Below are 22,387 nucleotides of genomic sequence, written 5' to 3' on the forward strand. Positions count from 1 at the left end.
TGCATTACTCTACCAATACTCTGCATTACTGCACCAATACTCCGCTAATACTCTGCATTACTCCAACAATACTCTGCATTACTCCACCAATACTCCGCCAATACTCTGCATTACTCCACCAATACTCTGCATTACTCCACCAATACTCCGCCAATACTCTGCATTACTCCACCAATACTCCGCCAATACTCTGCATTACTCCACCAATACTCTGCATTACTCCACCAATACTCAGCCAATACTCTGCATTACTCCACCAATACTCCGCCAATACTCTGCATTACTCCACCAATACTCCGCCAATACTCTGCATTACTCCACCAATACTCTGCATTACCCAATACTCTGCAATACCCCGCCAATACTCTGCATTACTCCACCAATACTCTGCATTACTCTACCAATACTCTGCATTACTCCACCAATACTCTGCATTACTCCACCAATACTCTGCATTACTCCGCCAATACTCTGCATTACTCCACCAATACTCTGCTATACCCTGCCAATACTCTGCAATACATACCCTGCTGATACTTACTCTGCAATACTTACCCTGCCAAGACTCTGCAATACTTACCCTGCAATGCCCTGCCAATAATCTGCAATACCCAGCAATAATCTGCCATACCCTGCCAATACTCTGCAATACCCTGCCAATACTTATCCTGCCAATATTCTGCAATACCCTGCCAATACTTACCCTGCCAATACATATTCTGCTAATACCCAGCCATACCCATCCATGCTCAGCCAAAATATTATTGGGGGAGATGACGTGGATATTACAGTAGGGGAGATGTATATTGCAGTGGGGACTATATGGTGGTGACATTTTTCACAGGTTTTTGCAAATTCAATTATTATTTGCTGATCCGAAAAAAGATCCGATCTGTGACTCAGATCCAAGGAATGATCCGATCCGTGAGTTTTTTGATCCGTTGCCGATAATCTTGCACGGCAAGGGCAACGTTATTCCAGTTTGTGTGATATTTTCTAATTTGCTGTATTTGAATTTGGAACAGGGTGTATTTGTGTTAGAAATTCCCTGCGAGGGAAAGATCATCACCCATTGTGTTGATTATTCTGTTTGACAAGTTAACTTATTTTGTATTTGTAAACTGGCACTTTACAATAAATGTACTGTATTTTCTGTGAAATATATATGCATATGAGCGTACCTTTATTTATTTTATTTTTTTTTTGGTGGGGGAGTGGATCTTGGGTGAGAGTTCCCACACTTTTTTCCCCAGCACTTGACCCCTGGGTATACCTCTCCCAGGAACCTTTCCAGGGAAGCAGTCTCACACAGGGATCTCCAGCCTGGCCTAAAAGGCCTTCTGCAATCTGCCCTAGCCATCTCCATAAGGGATAGAATAATTTTGTTTATGGAGTCACATCTACATTTTGCCATTGAACAACACTGTGCCTTCCCCTGTTCAGTTTTCGACAAGCCACTCACACTCACACTCTCACATGGAAGGCTTCATGAAAAAAACATCACTTTCCCAGATTTGTTTCAGGAGAATTAATGCAACACCAAGGAAGCACCAAGATAGCTCCATCACTAAGCAACAGAATCTGCACTTGCTCTGTGATGTCCTCTACTTTTCAGCTGACTATTTGCAGAGGACTCTGCTAGAGAGGCACGTGATGGCTGACTGTGGCTTTTTGCCAAAGGCAGCTGATTGTTTGTGGGTGTCAGGAACAATGAATCAGACTGAAACAGAAATGCAGTAAAAAATCACACTTTTTAATATAATAGTAAAAAATGGTACAGATCAGTAAACGTGGTCAAAAACATAAGCCAGGAATCGGTAGCCAAAGTGGGTAGTCATACAGGCCAGTAATCAGGAAACCAGAGATCAGCGTAGTTGGAGGCAGAAGAATAGGATCAGGAGCCAGAAGGGACATCAGCCGGGCTGTCTTTCACAGGAACACAGCAGAGAATCTCCAGATATGTTGACCAAGACAAAGGCAGGAAAGGAATGAACAAGGCAGTTTAAATAGCCAGAAGGGGCTGGTTGTAGGTGGGACTGACAAGTAGATAATGATAACCAGGTGAGCCACTGGGGGATCAATGATTACTGAATTTATCCAGCAGCTAAGCAGCCTGAGCACAGAGAAGGGAGCTGCTAAGAGCCAAGCCTTGACAGTGGGTTTGAATTCAGCTGTAGGTTGAATTCCTGGTTTCTATGTCTTATAAGGCCCAATTTTTTGAGAAGCATTGCAAATAACTTTATCTGTGTAAACTGTCAGATCTGCAAATCCTCGGTCATGTATTCAACATCATGGGGCAGCTTGTTTGAAGCATGATTGGTGTAGTTGATTATAAGTAGTTGAAGTGTGGGGTTGTACCAAGACTGAAGGACCTTAGGAGTCTGGCCTGTCATCGCGGGGAAAGTGTGTCCCACTGCAACAATTTGTTACAGCAATATGAAAAAGGTAGAGTTAACAGGCCAGTGATGGGTGTAGAGGAGAGGCAAATTGGTGAAGGCAGGGTTGTGGTCTGACACTTCTTTCGTAGAAGGCCCTTGGGCTATAGGTGAGTGTCAAGAGTTTCTTCTTGGTGTACCCTTACGTTCTTGGCTTACCAATGTACACCTGACTACAGTGGTGTTTTTTTTAATATGGGGTCTAGGTTTCCATATTAGCTGTTGAGCCCTCCCAGTGGTTATTGTGCCAGGGTTCCAAAAAATGAAAATCTAAACAACCCTCTTATGTTCTTTGCTTATCAATATACATCTGACTACAGTGGTGTTATTGTGCCAGGGAATCTAAACAACCCTTGTAACCACCACCAGGATGGGTGACCCTAAATCACAGTTGTTAAACCATGCCTATAGACCCATACCCACCAATTGCCACGGTGTGCCTTGGTCAATGCCAGCCCTTACCCTCACCTTGCCATTCCTTTTGGCTTTTTGCAAACTCTTGGATCAGAGACTCCAAATTGTTGCCATGGTTTCACAGAAACAATATTTTTGGCAGCTTTAATTAAGAGCAATATTTTTCCCAATAAATTGCAAAATGGATTATGTATCAATTACCGTATTTATCGCCATATAATGCTCATAGGCGTATAACATGCACATTCATTTTAAGAGGGAAGTTTCAGGAAAAAATGTAATTTTAAATAAGGAACTTTGAAGCAAAATAAGGGTCAGTGCCCACCTGCAGCCTCACAAGTGCCATTAATGCAGCCTCATCAGTCCACATCAATGCGGCCTCACAAGTGCCATCAATGCAGCAGCCTCACCATTGCCATCAATGCAGCAGCTTCACCATTGGCATCAATGCAGCAGCCTCACCACTGCCATCAATGCGACAGCTTCACCATTGCCATTAATGCAGCAGCCTCACCATTGCCATCAATGCAGCAGCCTCACCACTGCCATCAATGCGGCAGCCTCACCATTGCCATCAATTCAGCAGCCTCACACTGCCATCAATGCGGCAGCTTCACCATTGCCATCAATGCGGCAGCCTCGCTATTGCCATCAGTGTAGTCTTATAGATGCCCATCTGCAGCCTAGAGGGGACAGGGAGGGGGGGGATGAGCGCCGACAGATTGCATACAGTGAGAATCTCCTATGATAGACAGAACAGTGGTCCAATGGCTTCCTAGGAGACAGGACGTTCTATTACAGAGGCCACCAAGTATACAGGATATTCTCATGGCATGTAATCTGACGGCGCTCGTCCCGTCCCCCTCCCTGTTCCCTTCGAGGCAGCTAAAATTGAAGTATTGGCGTATAACACGCACACGCTATTTGCACCTGATTTTCAGGGTGAAAAAATGCATGTTATACGCCAATAAATAGAGTATCTACAATATTTAGATATCTTTTTTCCAAGCAAAAAGTAGATTTTTTTCTCTCTAAATTAGCCCAGTATTTACAATATGCAAAATGGTTATTGCTGCTTTCATTTTTTGGTATTATCTGTTTACATGTCATCTCCCAATGCTATAATATGCTTTTACAGTTGGCCGTATAAAACCACAATTTTAATATTTGTAATCTGGATTTATATCTTTACGACTGAGCTGTTTGGCACATCGTTGTCTTCCATAATATAATTTCACAAAAGCCTTTTCAAACTGTAAACGCTAATGCTATTTTTGAAGCTCTTTTATTGCCGCTTTTCTTAGCTCTCTCTGCAGGTTTGAGCTGATACAGTGTAAAGTTTAATTTGTTTGGCGGCTCTTACTAAGAGCTGCCAGCGGTTGCCATAGCGATGCTAGCGGTACAGGCTTGGGGCCTGCTCTGTAACAGATGTGAAATCACAAAGTGTGACACAGTGATTTTATTCCTCATGTGAGGACTGCTGTCTTCTAGTTTGGAAAGACAAAACTCTGTGTTAGTGGATGATTTTCTGCAGCTTGGCCCACGATAAGACATCCATTCTACTAATGACCGTCTTTTAGTAAAAGAATAAATAAATTGTCTGTAATGGCAAACAATATCTGATTTCTGTGGACATTGTACAATTGTATTTGTCTTAAAATTGCCGCAGCTTCATTTTTAGCAATTGTGAGTAGAATTAGTTGCTTTGTGCTAACACTAAGGGCCCATTTAGGCTTGCTTCAAAACATGGCTTCGGACACGCTTTGTTAAAGCTGAATGCCAGTCAAAGCTTCTGTCACCAAATAAAAGGGTTAGCTGACAGTCCTACTTACACCTGCTATTGCTTGGTGCTTCGATGATGCTTTGATGAGGCTTTGGTGGGGCTTTGGTGGGGCTTCGATGAGGCTTTGGTGGAGTTTCAATGGGGCGTTGATGAGCCTCAAGCGAACTTTGCCATAGACTTCTATGGAGGCTTTGAAGCACCACTAAAGCTACATGGGGTATCATTTTTGAAGTGAAGCCAAAGAAAAGCAAAAGCAGGTGTAAACAGGACTTTGACTAGCATTCAGAGAGCTTTAAAGGTAAATGTTTTTTCACCTTAATGCATTCTATGCATTAAGGTGAAAAAACATCTGACAGTGCCTGCTCCCCCAGCCCCCACATTTTACTTACCTGACCCCTCGAAAGTCCCGCGCTCGTCCCCCGACGCCCTTTCCACCATTCAGCCTGGCCGCTGATTTGCTGGAGTGGATGGATGGAAAGCAAAGCAGCCATTGGCTCGCGCTGCTGTCAATCACATCAACTGATGCGGAGCACCGGGGGGCGGGGCCGTGTGATACAGCGAGCGGCTATAGCCGCCGGCTGTATCACGGGAGCGCGCCCGCAGATGCTTCTCACCATGCGAGGGAGCTCGCATGAACGTGAGAAGCATCTGAGGGAGGAAGCCGAGACAGCCGCCGAGGGACCCCAGAAGAGCAGGTTCGGGGCCACTCTGTGCAAAACGAGCTGCATAGTGGAGGTAAGTATAACATGTTTGTTATTTAAAAAAAAAAATTCACTTTACAACCCCTTTAACAAAGCCTGCCTGACGCCTTGTTTGGAAGCAAGTTTAAACTAGTCGTTAATGTGTGTTGAAGCCAAAGCAAGTGTAAATGAGCCCCAAGGGCCCGTTTAGGCTTGCAGTGGAATGGTATAGAAAACACAAGGCTGAGATGCATTTTTTAGCATGCTTTTAATCACCTCTTTAAGTTGCAAATGCAGTGGATGGGGGTGTTCATCTGCCACAGTCATGATGTTTTACTTCAAATTTATCACTTCTGGCACATTCGGTGGGCAGTATGGATGGGAATGCACTGCAAACGCCAATGTTGAAGTAGAATTTGTGGGGTTTTAAAACAGGCAGTGAGGAGGCATCATATCACCTCCTAACTACCTGTCAGATGCCTCTGAAAAGCAATCCGAATGCAGTTCATATTTCAGATCAGCCATAATTATGTGACCAAAGACAGATTAAGCGAATAACATTGATTATCTCATTAGAATTAGATCTGACAGTCGGTGGGATATATTAGGAAACAAATAAACATGTCCATGAAGTTGATGTGTTGAAAGCAGAAAAAATGGGCATCACAGTTTGTTGTGTATCGGGCTGCGTAGCTGCAGACTGGTCCGGATGCCCATGCTGATCCGCGTCCACAGCCAAAAGTGCGTACAATGGGGGTGCGTGAGCATCAGAAATGGACCACGGAACACTGGAAGAAGGTGGCCTGGACTGATGAATCACATTTCCGTTTACATCATGTAGATGGCCTGGTGTGTGAGTCACTTCCTTGGGGAAGAGATGGCACTAAGATGCATTAAGGGAGGAAGGCAAGCCGGCAGAGGAACTGTGAAGCTTTGGAAAATGTTCTGTGGTAAACCTTGGATCCTGCCACTCATGTGGATGTTACTTTGACACATACCTAAACATTATTCCCTGATGGCATTGGTCCCTTTTGGCAAGATAATGAGCCCTGCCACACTGCAAAAATGGATCAAGAATGGTTTGAGGAACACAACGAGTTTGAGATGCTGGCTTGACCTCGAAATTGACCATATCGCAATCCAATCAAGCATTTGTGGGATGTGATGGAAAAACAACTCTGATCCGTGGAGGCCCCACCTCGCAACTTCGGGATTTAAAGGATCTGTTACTGACAGCTTGGAGCCAGATACCGCAGCATACCTTCTAGAGGTCTAGTGGCAGCCATGCCTCAATAGGTCCTAGCTATTTTGGCAGCAAATTGGGGTCCACTCAATATTAGGTGGGTGGTCAGAAAGGTGTAGGTGATCGGTATATATCAAATGGAATGTTTTGAACTTCGCCTACAAAATGTAATCTATATAAACGCAATATCCTTTAAAGAAACCAAAAAAGAAATCAAAAGACCATTCGTTTCAACAAAAATCTTCCCATAATGTTAAATTATTGTATTTTATGGATGCCTGTAAAGGACACCATAGTTCTACAATAAAAATAAAAAAAAAGCCAAATGCTTGTTTTTTTCCATCTTTGAATAATAAAATCTGTAAAGCCTCTTTTGTGTAGACATCCAAACGCCCTGAAACTTCTGCTGGGATCCACCATTTTGGATGTCATTTCAGCAGTCCCAGCAGACTCAGAGCTCTCACTAAAATCCCCCTCTATAGTAGCCCTTCTCAACATTTTTACCCCTAGAGGAACCTTTAAATTATTTTCAGATCTCAGGAAACCCTTGCTAAAACCAATTAATTGGGGGTAGGTGGAAAAAATACACCTTGTATTGGTGCCTAGTTAGAAGAATGTCCCCTTACAGTGATGGTCAGAATGCCACCTTTACAGACCGCTAAAACGTTTATTGGTGTCATGCAGCTGGCCCTGCCAAGTAGTGTTCGCCCAGGAACTGTGCAAGCATCATCAAATAGGAGGTAGAATAGGCACTGCTCAAGGAACCTCTAACAATCTCTGGAGGAACCCTAGGGTTCCATGGGACCCAGATTGACAATGGCTGCTCTATGGTATTCCTCTTCACTCCTCCCCCAGAAGCTATGTAAAAGGTTATGTAGGGAGGTGAAGGGAGGGTGGAGGGGTGGAGGAGCTGGGTCAGAACAGACAGTATTTAGACATATATATATGTAGCACTGACCCCCGAAGGAGCGGCTGGTTTCAATGGGCTTACCGTTACCTTCTTCACCTTGATTTGCGTCTAGGGGTTTCCCATGATAGATGGCCCAAGAACTAGAGACTGACAGATCCGCTTAAAGGGATTTTTTTTATTTGCAAAAATGTAGTTAACAAACAGTCTCTCAGTATAGGATCAAAGAGTTTAGGTGAAAAGTCCAGGTACTCTTAGGCCGCGTACACACGCGCGGACTGTTCGCCCAACTTTGTCCGTCCAACAGTTTCGGCAAACAGTCCGCTCAAACTTAGCATGGACGGACATGGCCACACACGACGGACGAACAGTTTGCTGAAACCGTGCGCGATGACGTGAACGGCACGTACGACGGGACGAAAAATACGACGTCCTATACACTGCATTATAGCTTTCGGCGTGAAAATCCTTTCTGAGCATGCGCGCAACTTTGTTTGACGAACAAGCCTACACACGAGCGGGCTGTTCGCTGAAACAAGGTTTCAGCGGACAGTTTTTCGGAAATTCCGAAAAACCTTGTCCGTCCAACTGTCCGCTGAAACTGTCCGCTGAAAGCCCACACACGAGCGGACTGTCCGCCCAAACACTGTTCAGCGGACAAAGTTGGGCGAACAGTCCGCCCGTGTGTACGCGGCCTTAGTGTCAAAGACAATATAGAAGAACTCTCTTACTTTGAATAAATCCAGAGAATAGCCATTCACAGCTTGATCTTCACCCTAATTGGATAGACCTTCTCCCCCCAGGCCTAGCAGCCAACTGGGTGCTTGAGTCAGGAACAAGTCTCTGCCACAGACTTTGTTATAGGACACGTGTAAGGAAACTTGAAAACTTGTAGAACGCTTGTGTGGTACCAGTACCTTGCAGCCAGTCCGGCCATACTGCACGAGATTGCATTAGCTTAGGTCCTTCAGCTTTACCAGGCTCTTGTTGAGAAGCCAACCCTTGCATGACCTTCTCCCGAAGAGTCCTCCCCTGGATAACTTCAAAGTTGCTGGGCCTCTCCACAACCTGAGACGGCACCGGACCACCTCCAAATCCGTCCTTTAGTTTCCTCACCTCAGGCTAGCCAGCCCGAGACGTAAAGTCAGGTGGATCCACACCCCAGGCCATAGGCGTCCTAGGGGCTGGTCAGGAGGACCAGGACCATGCAGTCAGAACATACTTCTAGACCAGAACCCTGAACACGTGACATCCGCATCTTAAGTACCCTCTCCCAGAAGGCACAGCAAGAGAGACACTCCCACTGGGCTGACTCCGAGAGAAAGTAACCCTAAAGCACCCAAACAGACTAGGTTACCATGACTGCCAGAAGTGACAGCGCCCCCCATGGCCAGGCAGAACACCTTGTAGTCTAGTCAGACTGATGCTGAGGTCAAAATTTGGAGCAATCAGACCCAAACCAAACTGCGGTTTAGATTTAACATTACATTTCAAAAACACATAACGCGTGCTCTTCAGGAGCCAGCGCTATATATATATATATATATATATATATATATATATATATACTAAATAGAACTCGCACTAGGTGAAAATATAATTATAAATAAATAAACCGCAGTGGCTATTACAAAGGTGCTAAAACTTCAAGAATGAAAATATAAATTACCAGCGCTCGCAGAATATTAAACAACAAATGATAATTTGCGCAAAACATTGACGGTGATAATATTATCAAAATTCTAAATATTATAAAGTGCTGAGTGCTCAAATATAAATAAAGTGCTTCTGTGATTCAAGATAAAGTGTTCAGGTCAATCACCAGAGTTAATGGACCCTCAGCTTTGCAGTCTGGGGTCAAGAGAGCTGTGATCTAAATGACCTAGTGTGTGAGGAATGGACCCTCAAAGAAACATTCCATAGGGGTATTCACGTGGATGGACCGAAGCAGATCAACCATAATTGGATAAAAACAGAGTGCGTTTCACAGACGGCGGAAGTTGCGTCACTGGTTTGCAAAACCCGGAAATGTGTCAACGCCTTTTGCCCCTCCTCCAGGGCGTCATCAAGCACTTTATAATATTTTGAATTTCGATAATATTATCACCGTCAATGTTTTGAACACATTATCAATTGTTTAATATTTTGCTAGCGCTGTTAATTTATATTTTCAGTCTACGACTTGGAGCCTACATTACTTATCCGTTTTCTCTTTCAGTGGCTAAATGAGTTGAGGGAGTGAAAAGAAGGTATGTGCATCTGGGTAGGTCTGCTGTTAGGACAACCTGTTGCAGGTTAACCTGTCATAAGGGAAATCTAGGTACATTCCATTGCCTGGCTGTTTTACTGATTGTCTGGCATTAGTACTTCCCGAATCCCTTATCCCGAACAAACATGTAGTTCAAAAAAGTTGGAGAAAAGCCAAAAGAGCTTGTTCATCAGGACCATTAGATACCATTCTGTAGACAAGGTACCGTATATACTCGAGTATAAGCCGAGATTTTCAGCCTCTTTTTTGAGGCTGAAAGTGCCCCCCTCGGCTTATACTCGAGTCATCGCTGTCTGCCTGCTCGATCAGCGTGTCGAGCAGACAGACAGCGGCCATTCTATTCTAATTCAAAAGCCGCGCCTCCGGCTCCGCCTTCGCCTGTGATAGGCGGAACACTGAATTTCCCAGCAGCCTGTGTTCCGCCTATCACGGACATCCGCTCATCCTCGTACTACGGACGAGGATGAAAGGATGGCCGTGATAGGCGGAACACAGACTGCTGGGAAATTGTGTTCCGCCTATCACAGACAGGGAGGCGCGGCATTTGAACAGGAAAATGGGCGCCGACGAAGAGCGGTGATCCTGGGACGGGACCGGACGGAGGCTCGGCTCGGCTCGGGACGGGACGGGACCGGACGGAGTCTCGGGACGGGACGGGACCGGACCGGACGGAGGCTCGGCTCGGGACGGGACGGGACCGGACGGAGGCTCGGGACCGGACGGAGGCTGGGGACACAGGTAGGCTGGACACACAAGGCCTCACACACACACACACACACACACACACACACACACACACACACACACACACACACACACACACACACACACACACACACACACATGGATGGACACACACACAGGGATGGATGGATGGACGGACACACACACAGGGATGGATGGATGGATGGACACACACACACACACACAGGGATGGATGGATGGATGGACACACACACACACAGGGATGGATGGATGGATGGACACACACACAGGGATGGATGGATGGATGGACACACACACAGGGATGGACAGGCATATCTCACCCTCGGCTTATACACGAGTCAATAGGTTTCCCAGTTTTTTGGGGGTAAATTGGGGGCCTCGGCTTATACTCGGGTCGGCCTATACTCGAGTATATACGGTAGTCATTGGGCCTTTTTCCTGGATATGCTTTGGAGCCCAAATCTTATTCTAACACTGTGCAGGAGCAAGATTTGTGCTCGTGATCATTTTCAGAGTCCTATTAAGAAGGTCCAGTGATGTCTTGTTCACTATAAGCTGTGGTGTAAGGTGAACATTTTTTCTTTTTTTACTTTTTTTTCTTTCAATTTTCTTTTCATTCTTAGGGCTACAAGAGTGAAATGTATTGTATTTGTAACCCATTTCTATGTTGAGCATTGTTGGTGACTGCAAACAAGCTTGCAAATGAAATATGATGGCCTGTTTTTCCTGTACGCTTTGGTTTCATGAACATATTTAGGAAATCAAACTTTGAGGAGTTGAGATATTGAAGTTGAATAACATTGAGTAGTATTCTTTGGAAAATTGATTTCCCCACATAAACAAGTCTTTACAATTTTTTTGGAGCCCTTGATGTGAAGACCTTCCTCTATCCCCTGTCCAGTTACAATAAGCTAAGTATGGCTGAAAAAAGCTATGCCACCAGTTTTTTTTTGTGTCAATGTGTTTATTAAATTTTTCAAGAAGAGCAAAGTAACTGTAATAACGCAGAAAGAGTAAGACACACACAATGCAGGTAGAATTTATCAAAAATCAGATGACATAAAATGAAGAAATCAAGGTATTACACAAACACATTATAGACACATGACAGAGGTCAAAAGGCGGAAATAACATTCCAATGTAGCGAGAAATAACTCTGTCAAAGTATACAACATACCTACACATGGCTAAGATAACAAAAGCAGTCTCAGTATCTCCATAACTCACCAGCCAGCCGACGTAGGTTGAAAGTACTTAGAGTACTATATAATAGTATTCTCAAAATATCCAGATATAATCAAGAAAAAAGAAAACTAGAGAAGAGAACAGGAAAAAAAAAAACCCTGCCACACTGCAAAAATGGATCAAGAATGGTTTGAGGAACACAACGAGTTTGAGATGCTGGCTTGACCTCGAAACTGACCATATCGCAATCCAATCAAGCATTTGTGGGATGTGATGGAAAAACAACTCTGATCCATGGAGGCCCCACCTCGTAACGTCGGGATTTAAAGGATCTGTTACTGACAGCTTGGAGCCAGATACCGAAGCATACCTTTTAGAGGTCTAGTGGCAGCCATGCCTCAATAGGTCCTAGCTATTTTGGCAGCAAATTGGGGTCCACTCAATATATGGTGGGTGGTCAGAAAGGCGTAGGTGATCGGTATATATCAAATGGAATGTTTTGAACCTCGCCTACAAAATGTAATCTATATAAACGCAATATCCTTTAAAGAAACCCTATCAAAAGACCATTAGTTTCAACAAAAATCTTCCCATAATGTTCAATTATTGTATTTTATGGATGCCTGTAAAGGACTCCATAGTTCTACAATAACAATAAAAAAAAGCCAAATGCTTGTTTTTTTCCATCTTTGAATAATAAAATCTGTAAAGCCTCTTTTGTGTAGACATCCAAACGCCCTGAAACTTCTGCTGGGATCCACCATTTTGGATGTAATCTCAGCAGTCCCAGCAGGCTCAGAGCTCTCACTAAAATCCCCCTCTATAGTAGCCCTTCTCAACATTTTCACCCCTAGAGGAACCTTTAAATTGTTTTCAGATTTCAGGAAACCCTTGCTAAAACCAATTAATTGGGGGTCAGTGGAAAAAATACACCTTGTATTGGTGCCTAGTTAGAAGAATGTCCCCTTACAGTGATGGTCAGAATGCCACCTTTACAGACCGCTAAAATGTTTATTGGTGTCATGCAGCTGGCCCTGCCAAGTGGTTTTCGCCCAGGAGGGAGGTGAAGGGAGGGTGGAGGGGCGGAGGAACTGGGTCAGAACAGACAGTATTTAGACACTATATATATATATATGTATTATTAGGTAAGGACACTTTGGGGCTTTCTACTGTATTTACTATTGTCACTGAATAAATCAAGATTTGTACTCTTATCCAAAACCAACAGACTTTGACACCATTTCTCCAGGTATGGTACATCGTACTGGGCTGACCATACCCCTTGAAACACCATGAGGAGGTCCCAGGGTGCATTTTAGAGAGGCAGTCTGCTGTTCTGAAAATTCCAACTCGCCAAAATCTCCAACCTCACTTCCGGTGACTCTATAGCAGCAGTAATTGGAGATTTTGACGCGTTGCCCGTTTTCACAGAACACCGGCAGCATATACATTACGGTACGCGAAAAGTTGGCTGTTTTGGACAGAACGTGGGGTAAGGAGGAAAAAAGTTGTCGCCGTCCTGAAGGTAGCTATGTTGTTGGTTACTAGTGGGTGGACTAACAATGTAAACTCATTATATCGTGTCCCGTATTGTATACGCTGCTGTGTTCTGTGAAAACGGGCAACTCGTCTAAATCTCCAATTATTGCTGCTGGAGAGTCACTGGAAGTGACTGGGTTGGAGATTTTGGTGAGCTGGAATTTTTGGCAGAACACCGGCACAAGATACCATTTTGAAAGTACCTTATATCCCATCTCTACAAGGGCAACATTCATAATACTCTTATGCCCCATACATATGATCAGAAATTCTGTCAGAAAAAACTTGGATGGCTTTTCCGACGGAATTCCGCTCAAGCTTGGCTTGCATATACACGATCACACAAACGTTCACTGGACTTTCAACCGTCAAGAACACAGTGACGTACAACACTATGACGAGCCGAGAAAATTAAGTTCAATTCTTCCGAGCATGCATCGAATTGTTTCCGAGCATGTGTAATTTTTTGTGCGTCCAAATTGCATACATACGAACGCATTTTCGGATAGGAACTTTTTCCAACCGAAAAATAGAGAACCTGATCTCAAACTTTTGCTGGTTGAAATTCTGCCAGCAAAAGTCTGATGGAGCATACACATGGTCGGACTTTCTGACCAAAAGCTCACATCCGACTTGTGCTGGCAAAATTTCTGATCGTGTGTATGGGGCATAATACATATGCCACCGGTTTTTTATGCCCCCTTTTTTGTTTTCAAATAATTTTTATTGGAAAATAGAAAATACAAAGGCTCATACAAAGGTACATATAAAAAAGGAAAAGATACAAATCCAAAGCATTTCCTGGAGATACCGCGAGATACAAAAGACGTAACAGCAAAAAACAGTGGTAATCAAGTGTAATACAGACCAGACTGGATGGATCAGTGACTGTTTTGAACCCTAACCTGAGCAGGTTCCATAAGCAGGCTCCAAGAGATCTAAGGCCTAGCTATAAATTATCAAGCAAGGTCTAGAGACTAAATAAAGAAAATAAAGGGAGGGAATGGAGGGAAGAAAAAAAAAGGAAGGGGAGAGGAGGAGGGGGAGAGGAAGGGGATTGGCGAAGTATATAAAAAATTGCTCTGTAAAGGGTTCGTTTGTAGTGTCCATAGAGAAGAGTCCTGGAGAAGGGCTTCGAAACGAGCGAGCCTATGAAGGAGGTCAGATAGTAATATCAGAGGGTGTACGACCTGTTGTATGTAAAAGAAAATTGTTCCAATGCATGTTGATCGGTTGGTGACATAGTTGATGCGATAAACGTTTGCCACCTGGAGAGGAATGCCGATTTTCGTTTGACGTGGAAGAAGTCTGTCAGAAGCCTTTCTTTGTACAGAAGGGAGAGAAGGTCCTTGTGAAGTTGTTTGACTGGAGGGCCAAGTGGAGATAGCCAGTGCCGGAGTATAAGACGTCGGGCCAGAAGAAGGCATAGCAGAACCCAGTCCATTGAAGCACGAGGTGAGTGGATGCCTTTGGGAGGGGTAAATCCTGAAGGAGCAGACCACGGCAGCAGTAGGGGATGCCCCTTTTATACAGTATGCTTAATGTCCAGTTTGGCAACTAATATGTAACCCTACCCACAAGAAAATTCTAAACTAAAGTCTGGGTCATTCAAATTATGTTACAGGATAAAATAAAATTTGTATCTAGCAGTTGCATTACCACTTAGGATGGTATAATGTATCCTTGTTCAGAAAAAAATGACTTGTGCCCTTATACAAGGACTCTGTATCTGACCCAAACTGTTTAACAAGGCAAAGATAATTAGTTTACATGCCATCCATCAAAATAATGAGGATCGTGTTTTCATTTTAGTACATCTGTCTTTTAGTAAACATAATTTGTAGTAAAATCATCCCCTTTCTCATATTATCAGGTGTGTTTAGATACCTTGCCAAAAGGCATTCATCTAATTAAAATTCAAAGAAGTATTTTCGGTGTTTACTCTTTATCTGGCTAAAGCATAAAAAATTGTGCCAAGGTTTAGGATACACTGTACTTTCATGTGCTTATACAATGAAGAAGAAGAAGATTGAACTTTTGTGAAATCAGACATGCTATCTAATTTGCTGATCGAATACTTACGGTGTCTTCTGAAAAGCACTTATGGAATAAATCTTGGGACTTCACTGTAGCGATCGTTCTGAATTTGAGGTTATTTCGTTATCACAATGTCACCTACTGAATTGAGTTTTCAAAATATTCAGCAGTAAAATATAGTAGTATGGATAAATTATATAATCCCTTTAAGGACGCACCGACATCCTGTAAACATAATTGTGCAAATATTTGCAAAACTCCTGGGGGCTGTATGTGGTACCCAATAAATCATATCACCGGTAAATATTGCAATAATTTATTTTTACTACAACATCTTTGAGAACATTATAGATGGTATTCACCACCCATAGACATTACCGTAAGCACAATGTCCATTACATTCCCCTGTCAACCTTCATATCTACCCAATAAACAATCTGCTCATCTAATGCAGCTTTTCCTAAACTTTTTTCTGTAGAACAGTGGTCCCAAACTGCAGCCCAGGGGCCGGATGTGGCCTTTTGCTTTAAATGGCCCTAAGGGCACTATTCCTCCCACTGACCCCAACAGTGGATCATAATTCCAGTCACTGATATCAACAATAGGACACTATTCCTACCATTGACACCAATGATGGGGCACTATTCCTTCCACTGACAACAACAGCAGGGCACTATTCTTTCAACTGACACCGATGATGGGCCACTATTCCTGCCCCTGGTACCAGCCATGGGGCACTACTCCTCCCATTATTACCATTGATGGGACATTGTTTACACCCATTGACATCAGGGCATTTTCTACTTACACTAGCCACAGTCTGCTCCCCTCAAAGTCTGAAGGACAGTAAACTGGCCCTTTGTTTAGAAAGTTTGGGCACGCCTGCTTTAAACATTGAAATGATTTTCATAATGTTAAGGAACCCCTGGCAAAACCAATTCATTGGAGTCAGTGGGAAAAATGTCTCCTTTACAGTGGATGTCAAAATGTCTCCTTTGTAGACAGCTAATAAGATTGTTGGTGGCATCCAGCTGGCTCTACTAAGTGGCGTTAACTATGCAGGCATCATCAAATGGAAGGTCAATCAGCCACAACTCATGGAACCCCTAGAAATCTCTGGAGGAACCCTAGTTGAGAATGGCTGGTCTCGTTTATCATATCAGCATTACTGATGTCACAAATATGACGTGTCTTTTTTCGACCTCACCTACTATGTAAATATATAACTATGAACCTGTCTTGCCCTACATGGGCATGCTACATTGTAACAAAGCAATGTTAGAAAACTGACCCCAAAAATATTTTTAAATTCTATTTAAAGTGGAATTGTAAAACATGTGGACCCCCCCCCCCCAAGTCCTTGCTATTACATTGTTAAAGCATAGCATAGCATTAGAGAATGCGAGTAAAGACTTTATTGGCCGTTCTTGGCAAGGCCAAATTCTGCTTGGCACATGCGTATTTTTTTATGGTCAGGCCGAGCACATGGGTGACTTTTCAGAGTACCACCAAGAACAATGCAATCTATAAATCTTGGTTGACCTTGGGAAAGGCGCAGCAATTAAAGTCGATCATGCCGTCATCTGAGGTCTGTAATCCTATTTTACGAGGGCGAGGGGGTTGGGATACAGGTATTTGTTTTTAACTGCAGCTCCAGTTTATTCCCCTAAAGTCCATAAAATTGGGGATATCGTTTTAAAAATAAATGGTTACCTACCTGCTCAGATGATCGTATATTTGCAGATGATTATAATGAAATATGCATTATTTTATGTAGGAATACATTCAGTCTTCTACTGAGCAAGGAAATAGCTGATTCCAAGATGTCTGATTTAGCTGGTCTGACTTGAATATATGGTTGTGTTTATGTAATGACAAAAACACAATCTATTACAAAAAATATTAAAGGTAGATGGCAAAGGGTTCATCTACCTTTTTAACGTCTATCTCCAAATTTACATGGCAGTTGAAGTGGTGCGATCTCATTGCCATGGCTTAAATGCTTTGCTTCACGATGGGACATCTTTACCAGCATGTTGAGTTTGATTTATGGCACTGTTTATCAAACTCATCCACTGGAGTCAATGGGACCATGCTGCAACCTTGCTCCAAATGTAGCTATGGCAGTTGCATCATGGTAAATCAAAGTAGGATTCCTACTGGACTGGTATAGAAAAAAAATGGGAGCTTAAAAAGCAGATCTGTAGCCCTCAGGACTGGATGGACTTAATGATAAATCTTTGGGAACAGCATGCATATATAGTATAGTACACTATATTATCAAAAGTATTGGGACGCCTGCCTTTACAGGCACATGAACTTTAATGGCATCCCAGTCTTAGCCCTTGTACACACGGTCGGAGATTCCGACAACCAAATCCGTCGGAGTAATTCCGACAGATTCATTCCAGAAGAGGTCCGGAAGTGATGTTGCATACACACGGTCGGACAAAGTTGTCGGAAAATCCGATTGTACATAACGTGATGACGTTATTTCGTTACGACGGGACTACGTTCAGGCTAGTAGCCAATAGCTTTGGTCTAGGAATTTGATCTGAGCATGTGTGGCACTTTGTCCGTCGGAGTAGGCTACACATGATCGGAGTATGTCCGATCGGAGCATTTTGTCGGAAAATTTTACCAGCAAGTTGGAAAAGTTGGTCCGTCGGATCAGTCTGATGGAGACCACACACAGTCGGAATTTCCGACAAAACGGTCCGATAGGACACATTGCATCGGAATCTCCGACCGTGTGTAAAAGGGCTTAGTCTGTAGGGTTCAATGTTGAGTTGGTCCACCCTTTGCAGCTATAAAAGCTTCAACTCTTCTGGGAAGGCTGTCCACAAGATTTAGGAATGTGTCTATGGGAATGTTTGACCATTCTTCCAGAAGCGTGTTTGTGAGGTCAGGCACTGATGTGAATGAGAAGGCCTGACTTGTAGTCTCATTCACCCCAAAGGTGTTCTATCAGGTTAAGGTCAGGACTCTGTGCAGGCCAGTCAAGCTCCTCCACCCCAAACTCGCTCATCCATGTCTTTATGGACCTTGCTTTGTGCAATGGTGGCAGTCATGAGTAAGCACTCTTGGTAGTGTGAAACACGTTAGCGATTGTTGCTTTGCTGTGACCCACTTTTGTGTGATTCTGCTTCATGAATAAAAGGCATTTGAATTTATCTTGGAGTGCGGCTGTCCAGAGTTCTTCAATTATTTGCAAATGGTGGCAGTCATGTTGGAACAGGAAGGGGCCATCCCTAAATTGTTTCCATAAAGTTAGGAGCATGAAATTGTCCAAAATGTCTTGGTATACTGACGCCTTAGGAGTTTTCTTCACTGAAACTAAGGGGCAAGCCCAACCCCTGAAAGAAAAAAAAACACACCAAATGATTTGGACCAGTGCACTAAGCAAGGTCCATAGAGACATGGATGAGTGAGTTTGGAGGAACTTGACTGGCCTGCACAAAGTCCTGACCTTAACCCGATAGAACATCTTTGGGATTAATTAGAGTGGAGACTGCGAGCCAGACCTTCTTGTCCATAGTGCCTGACCTCAAACATGCGCTTCTGGAAGAATGGTCAAATCTTCCCATAGACACACTCCTAAACCTTGTGGACGGCCTTCCCAGAAGAGTTGAAGCTGTTATAGCTGCAAAGGGTGGGCCAACTCAATATTGAACCCTACGGACTAATGCTGCGTAAACACAATCGCACATTCCGACAACAAAATCCATGGGATTTTTTCCGACGGACGTTGGCTCAAACTTGTCTTGCATACACACGGTCGCACAAAGTTGTCGGAATTTCCGAACATCAAGAACGCGGTGGCGTAAAACACGTATGAGGAGCCGAGAAAAATTAAGTTCAATAGCCAGCGCGGCTCTTCTGCTTGATTCCGAGCATGCGTGGAACTTTGTGCATCGGAATTGTGTACACACAATCGGAATACGCAAACGGATTTTGTTGTCGGAAAATTTGAGAACCAGATGTCAAATTGTGTGCGATGGAAATTCCAATGGAAACTGCCCAATGGAGCCTACACGCGGTCAGAATTTCTGACGACAAGCTCCGATCGCACATTTGCTGTCGGAAAGTCCGACCGTGTGTACGCGGCATAAGACTGGGATGCCATTAAAGTTCATGTGCATGTAAAGGCAGGTGCCTTAATACTATTGATAATACAGTGTATAATTATATATATTGTAAACTGTTTTCCTAGAGTTTAAATTGAAATTGAGTAAAATCCCATTACTATGCATATGGTTGACAGTAAAGTTGTTTTGGAATTTATAGGAGTCCCGTTATGGAAAGTAGAGTTTCTTTTTAAATATAAGGGACTGTGTTAGACTCATTCTGCAGCTGACGAGACTATGAAATCAACGTACTTTAATTTCACATATATTATACATGCATATATGATAGAAAATGTGCTGCCAGTCTAAATTGCTGATGCATGAGACCAGGAATAGAAATTATGAAAGACTACCTTGTCAAATTGATTTTATGATAATCTCTTAAGTATTATACAGATTTCTGGGTTACAGGTGCTCCGGGCTGCGTGCTGTGATAAATAGCATTTTTAAATTCAAATTAGTGAAAAGGCTGAGTCTGTATTTCTCCCATAATGTCCATTTTTTTTGCAGAATACTGGTAGTGATGTCATCATATTAATCTCTTAACTCTGATATGGGGACAGAAGCAAAGAGCAATACCATAAAAGGGATCTTCTGATTTTGACACATAAACAATTAGAATTAGCAATGCATTATCTGAATACAGTAAATGTCCTAATGCTATATAAAAACTATGTCCCATGTTATCACTCACCCTAACTTTTTTTTTTCTGCCTGTGATGAATGTGCAGCTTGAGCCTGATATGTGCTGGATAAAGGACATTCAGAGCCTTCGAGCCACCCCTGCTTCTTACTACTTTAGTGTCGGAGATCGCCTTGGACTGACTCAATCGGTTGTAGGCCAATGGGTAGATGATGGCGGGGATTGAAGAGTTCTCTTCCGATAATTTTTGCCCAATTTACCAGGAAGGTGGCAGTGAACCCTTTTTTTGGGGGGCTTGGGTTGCTACCTCTGATGGTAAATGGAGAAGAATCCCAAACGGGTGAGTCTAATGCCACGTAAGCTGACCGGAATTTCCGGCAGGCGAGGTCCGACGGTCTTCCCGACGGATTTTCGGCGTAGTTCTGACGGACTTTTCTGAATGAACGGACTTGGCCACACACAATCACACCAAAGTCAGCCAGATTCGAACGTGATGACGTACGACCGGACTAGAATAAGGAAGTTCGTAGCCAGTAGCCAATAGCTGCCCTAGCGCTGTTTTTTGTCCATCGGACTAGCATACAGACGAGTGGATTTCTCCATAGGAACTGGGTCCGGCGGAAAAATTTGAAACATGTTCTATTTCTAAAGTCCGTCAGATTTTTGGACAGCAAAGGTCCGATGGAGGCCACACACGATTGAATTGTCCAACGGATTCGCTCCGCCTGACCTTTGCTGTGGAAAAGTCCGGTCGTGTGTACGCGGCATAAAACACCAAGATCGGAATGATATATGTCTGCTGTGTTTGCAGAGGCAACATAGCCTGCTTCTAACTAGGTATGGGATTCAGGTTCTAGTTAAACCCGCACTGTTTGCGGACTGGGAAAATTATTTTGCTAAAGTGGACAAGTTTTCCTGTCCGAATCTCCGGCTGCTGTATATAAAAAAACAACTTCTGGGAATCCTTGGAGACGACTTTGATCAAATATGTACATGATCATATTTGGTCTATGGTGGCATCTGGAATCCCCAGCACTGTTCCTTACATTACAGCAGCTCTGTGGATTATAACATTTAGTGGTGGAAGTGCGGCAGAGAAACATTGTTGGGTGGCAGGCAGGTCATAGTGGCAGCTGGGAAACATCTCTGGGTGGCAGATTATTTTTTTTTTTTCCAAAGGTGGTCAATGACGGAGCCAAGGATCCTTGGCTGTTTACATTCTAGCAGTTGGGGATCTGTCCTTTAGCAGCGGTAGTGTGCAGGGGAAGCATGGAAGCATTGCAGAGTCCCTTTGCCAGGGAGTTGTCATGCGCACAAGCGGCTTGCTATGTGGGCATTTGTGTGTCCATAGACACACCAACCACGACTCGGCTATGCCCCCCTCACTGACAGCAGCAGCAAATCTAGAAAAAAACTATTTTTGGCATTACATACTGTACCTCTAAGGTCTAAATTTGCCCCAGACGTATTGGGGCTATTTTTTTTGTTTACACACTTGTTGAGCCTGCAGCTAATATTTATTTTTGTCCTTGACTAGTGTAGTCTGAATGTTCCCCTTATACTATTCCTTACCTATTAGAAACGAGACCAGACCATAGGTTGGAGTAAACTGGCCACAACAGCCTTTATTAAACATAACTCAAATTCACTCCAATAACTTGTAAATATGAAAATATATAAATATATAAATATATATAAATATATAAATATAAATAACTTTATTAACATTAAACCACATTTTAATTAACATTAACTGCCCATTCTGGTGATCTCTGACGGTGACCACACTTAAGCCAATACCAAATCACTGCGGTACACCTGACCAACTTCCCAAAGGCCTCCACCTGTGACCGGTCGGAGACAACTTCCGCCAGTGAACATAACCGTATTCCCTCCAACGTTCAGGAATACCCAGAGGGGCCGATCGTTAGATGAGCCCCCCACACCCTCAGATCCCTTCTGAGTACCTGTCTACCGTCAGAAACCACCAGAAAACACACCGCCAACACGAAAAACTTTCAGCTGCCGTGACAACCGATGAAACCTGCAAAAGAAGAAAAGACCAGCAACAAAACACCACAAAACAAACACATAACAATAGGGCGGGAGGGTGGGAAAAACTGCCTCCTCTGTGTCACACTGGGCTCCGAATGATTCCTTAAAGCCACACCTCTCCCTTTTATGTGACCCCTCCCCTACCCTGAACTTGTTTCCTGCAAACCTTTTCCTGAACTCCACCCATAAAGCTTAACCCTCTGTGTCCCTCATCCACACTGTCATGTCCAGCACTCCTTATATCATTTCATTCTTAATCCGTGCTTCTCTTGACTAGTGTAGTCTGAATGTTCCCCTTATACTATTCCTTACCTATTAGAAACGAGACCACACCATAGGTTGGA

The 22,387-nt window shown here is 43.5% G+C and overlaps 1 protein-coding gene across 1 annotated transcript in view; it reads left to right on the top strand.

Moving 5' to 3' along the window:
* Positions 1-22,387, top strand: part of GRIK5 (glutamate ionotropic receptor kainate type subunit 5) — a 564,883-nt gene that overhangs the window by 304,922 nt on the left and 237,574 nt on the right. The window lies entirely within an intron of this gene.

The sequence above is a fragment of the Lithobates pipiens genome, unplaced genomic scaffold, assembly GCF_037356315.1.
Source record: "Lithobates pipiens isolate NorthernLeopardFrog02 unplaced genomic scaffold, aLitPip1_a1.2 Scaffold_27, whole genome shotgun sequence".
Taxonomy (NCBI): Eukaryota; Metazoa; Chordata; class Amphibia; order Anura; family Ranidae; genus Lithobates; species Lithobates pipiens.